Genomic DNA, 5,202 nt, shown 5'->3' on the forward strand with positions numbered 1-5,202 from the left:
AGTAAATAAGTATAAAAATATATTTATAGATAAGAAATAATTAAAATAATATTTGCAAATGGTAAATAATTAAAAAGAAGCATGATCCTTTGTCCTAATCTAAAAAAAAGATTTTCTATTCTTCACACAATTTAATTCTCCCTCTATCCCAAGGAAAATGAATATTCACTTCACCATTGTTTGGACCACCAATAACACCATTACCAATAGATGCAACCCAAGAAGAACATTCGTTAAACTTTGAAGGTTCATCACCTGATTGAAGCATATATGAATAAGTTAGAATAAAATATACAAATAAAGAAAATATGCGTAAGTAAAGATCAAAGAGTATAAATCAGATAGGAGTAATTGACTAAGAAATGTACAATAACAATATATTAGATAAATAAAAAATATTTTAATTAATTAAATGTAAAATCCAGTACTATAAATTTAAAAAGGTTGTCCAGTACTATAAATTTAGTGCATAATTTTATACCATTACTTAAAATCCAAATTATACTCCAAAATCCAACACACTAAAAGCCCACTAAATATTAAATCAAACCCTAAAGCAACATACACGCCTCCATCTCTCTCAAGTCTCTCCCACCCTCCCTCCTTCCAATCGCCGGCGGAAATCATCTCCCGCCAGAACACCGCTCCTTCTTCTTCGTCGGCTCGTCCCGCGGCACTGCTCTGCCTTACCCGCCACGCCTGCCGCCTCAATTGGATGCCCTATCTCTCGTTTCATGCCGCGCTGCTGTTGTCGTCAGTAAAGATCGGATCTTTGAAGTGGCGGCTAGAGATGCCATAAAAGGGAGACCGTTACAATACTTCTCTCTCTACTTCCTCTTCTCACCTTTCATCCCCATCTCTCTCGCTCTGGATCCCTCTTTTTTTCTCGGGCAGCCACCGCCTTGCCGCCACCACCCCTCCTCCCTCAGCCTTGCCGCGCTCGTCATGCGTTGTCGAGGCTATCGCCGGATTCCAAGAGTTTTTCACTGCTGCAATCAAAATTTAAAATAAAAAAATAGAAATCAGTACCAAAAGAATGCAGATTCAATAATGGTGTGTAAGTGTGTTTATATAAGTGTTTAATCTTCTTTGGGAAGCTATCATTTCATTAGACCAATATTTTACCAAATTTTTTCCCAATGATATTTGTCTCTCTCATTTCTCTAATTTGTCCCCCTCCCTCTTTTTCACTCTCTTGGTCTCTCTCTATCACATGCAACAACAATTATAAAAAAATAAGTAAATACACATGCTTTTAAAAATACAATAATATAAAAAAAGGTAAATATAACTATTACACATCAGCTTCTCATTTTCCCTTCAAAAGGGCAAAAATATCATTTCATCCAACTGCCACTTTTTATTGTATAGATGCTAACTGCAGTTATTTGGGGACTCGATCCAACTGGTTCCCAACTTGTGTTTAAGAGTTGTTATATGGTTATTTAAGGAGTAGAAGATTGCTCATCTATAAGGAGTGCATCAACTATTTCTGGAGGTAATCAATCAACTGAACTATGAGAGATTAACCGAGAAAAGAGCATTGTTGAGTGCATTGTTATGAACATGAGTATCTTGTTTAGCTAGATCTCCATGTGAATCTTAGCTCAATCAATCCGATCAAAATGACATGAACACAAACGAAACAATCAAACTCTAATCTCACACTAAATTGTAAATGAGGCTTGGTGACGTGGTTCGGTTTTCATCTTCATCCACGGGAATGCGAACTTGAATATTTCACTAGTCGAATCACATGTACAAGGAACACACTCATGAAATCAGAATTCAATCGAATCATTTTTGGTGTGTGTCTTCTCGAAAAAACTCACTTTTTTCTTCTTGTTGCACTCTCTTTTAATGGACGGCTTACAGCTCTAATCCCATGGGTTCGCTCTCCTTTTTTGACATTTGTACCCTTGGATTCAGGGTGTATTCTTAGTCTTATCTCGTCTCTCACCTCATGCAGCGCCCGCACCTCTCAAATGTGTCCGATTGATCATCTGGGTGGCTATTCTGCACATAATTCTGCTTGACTTGTCCACTATTCCTCTTGATCAAGTGCCTATTTTGCACATAACTCTTACCAAATTCGTGCATTATCTCCCCAAATAGATGGTGTTATATCCCCAAAAGTCATGCATGAAATGAGCCTTATCAGTGACAAAACATAATTCGTCTAAATGCGATTTTCATATCTTTAGCTCAATTAAGAGATGACATGATTTATTGATAAACACAGATTTTTGCATGTTTTAAGGCCTATATTTGGCTCATTTTAAATGTCAATAGTGCAAATAATGTTCTTAAATTGCATATTGTATACATTTTGATATTGACGTGTTTTGTTAGCAATGTGCAAAATAAACAGAAAATGGCAAAAAAAGGTAGGAAACGAAGACTGGAGAAAATTGACCAAGTGATGCACTATTTATTGGTCCTAAAAATAGCTGCAAGTATACAGAGTAGATCTAGTATAACTAAAGGTCAGTACCGAATATCAAACATGAGGAATAGTTTCACACAATGGCTACCAAGTACTCAATTTCATATACTATCTAGACTAACGAGGTTTAGAAGTAAGAACACTACTAAACTAATAAACAATCATATAAAAAAAGTAATTGCTAACATAAATTGATTTGATCGAGAAAACAATTATGATATCCAAACAACGACTTCAGGGTTATTAAGGTGAGTCACCTAATTACTGTAGTTGACCGAGCATCGTGGATTACTAGCATTAAGGTTGTCAATATAGTGTCATCCATCTGAATCTAACATATGGATCCTCTCTCGATTCTCTCACATGCCAATAAATAACAAGATGTGTAACTCAACTTGAAGCATTATACACATAATTGAAAGAAGTAGAAGTCTAGGATATCAATAATAGGAATTGAATAAAAATGAAGAGTTACATTCCAGTCCCCAGAATTTTCAACGAATTAGTTACCCATAGACGAGGTAACACAATCCATAATAAAATAAGAAGACATAAAACTAAGATGGACCTCCGGCTTTTCGTCGACCGTTGTTTGTGTCCATGTAGTTTAGCTCTCATTTCTGACCTTTTTCTGCCCTTTTCTACGTCTATTTTGCACATTTCTCACAAAAACGTCAAAATACCAAAATATATAAAATATACTCCATGTGTCCCACTATAAATGAAACATTTGCTTTTCGGCACAAAATTTTATGTAGTGTTGTTATGTGAGTTAATGTGGAGAGAATAAAGTAAGAGAGATGAAAAATTAGAGATGATGTTCTTTCCATTTTAGGAAACGTTTCGTTTTTAATGGGACAATCCAAAAAAGAAAAATTTTTATTTTTAATGGGACAACCCAAAAAGGAAAACGTTTTATTTTCAATGGGACATAGGGAGTAAAATTTATGAACATATTTTAAATGATTGACGTTCAAAATGAGCCAAATATAGTCCTTAAAAACATGCAAAATCTGTAACATGTTTTTGGCTTTTGTAGCAGACGGTCGAGAACTGGTTGGGCCGAGACACAATTAACAACCTTCGAATGACTAGAGGGAAGTCGGATTTCATCCGACTAATCATCGTCTTCAAAGTGAGAATCGACACAGAATTTGGTTTTTCGAATTGAATGCGGTGGTTAGGGTTTTCGCAGAGAGAATTGAGGGAGAAGAGAGGATGAAGTGATGTTGAGAGAATAGGAATGTGTATCGCCTCTCAAAAATTATCCCGCTGAAATCTCGGACATGCAGTTTAAAACCGATACATCTCATGGAGTGCAACATTCCAACTTTTTTTACCTTTTTATTTGTTTTAAGAAGTCGTCATGTGTACAACCGAATCTTTTTTTTGAACCCAAGTTCTTTATACGTTTGAAGGACTCGATTTACTACCAATGAGAAAGATGCTAATGGAAATCAAAGAACGAGACATGTGATATCAACTATGGAAAATGAATTTATATTTTGGGCCGAAACAATTATCCTTTTCTAGTCTAATTTTTCCTTTTTAAATAAAGTCAATTTGAGAAGCCCAAAACCAATTCTGCCAAATTTTTATTTCAAATCCTTTCATCCTGCAACTTCACACGGTTTCATCAACATCCCCACCACCTGATAAATCTCCAACAAACAAATCAAATCCTCTTATCTCTTTTAACTTCACAATGCAATCAGTTTTCATCATTCTACCAAAAATATGAGAAAAGGCTAGACCTAAGAGAAGAGAGTTAGGGTCTTTTTTTTCATTTGAAGAGAGAGAGAGAGAGAGAGAGAGACTTACTGATCTGGAGAAAGGAAGGAGAGAAAGAGAGGTGTGGTTTGAGAAAATTTTGAGTGAGAGAAAGAGAAGAGAAATTGGGGAAGAAGAATGATGAAGAGAGCGATTCTTATCCCTATTTGTGTAGACTGAGCTGTTTGTTTAATAAGTTGGGCCAATTGATTTAATAATTAGTATGGGGCTAAAGTGTGGTTCTTTTGAATTGGCTGTGGACGGAAGTTTCAATTTCATTGAGATCACAGTTTTATATGGATGAGATGAGTTTCTTTTTCTGTAATGCTTGGTGGGCCAAGATAAATAATGCGAGTGTTGGGTTTATTGGAGAGAGGGAGCTCGGGCTGCTCCAATTAAATTTTCAGGATGCGAAAGTTGTTCTAAAGTCGCAGAAAATTTTAGAATGATCAAAGGTAAGATGGATGCATGCATTGTTTAAATTAAATTATTTTTCTAAAGTTTAATTTTTGCATGTTATGTCATTTAAAAAAAAGGTGATTTTTGCAAGCTATTTGAGAATGGGACGCAAAGACAAGTTGAGGATTTAAGCGAACAAAGTGAGCTTTCTTTTTAAATAAAGACTATGTCCTAAGTATTTTTTACATGAAAATGATGTGGATATGTTTGTCATGCCATGTTTTTTTTATTTCTATGGGACCTATCTGAAGTGGATTTTGCCATGTATGTTCAATCGAATTCGAGTCTAATTAGGGAATGGGTCCCTAATTAAGCTAGTGTACACCCCGTAGATCGAGCGCTATCTCTTCGAGTTGGCCAGTATAATGACTTGGAATGTGGTCACATTCCTTGTCATGTATGTTCAGATATGGTATGGTGATGGTGATGGTGATTGTGATATTGATGTTGATGGTGATGGATGTTGGTAGATGATACGTTGAAATATTTTAGTGTCTTGGGCCCTTTCAAAGTTGAAACCCTGAGGT

Source organism: Salvia splendens, chromosome 1 (assembly GCF_004379255.2).
Source record: "Salvia splendens isolate huo1 chromosome 1, SspV2, whole genome shotgun sequence".
NCBI lineage: Eukaryota > Viridiplantae > Streptophyta > Magnoliopsida > Lamiales > Lamiaceae > Salvia > Salvia splendens.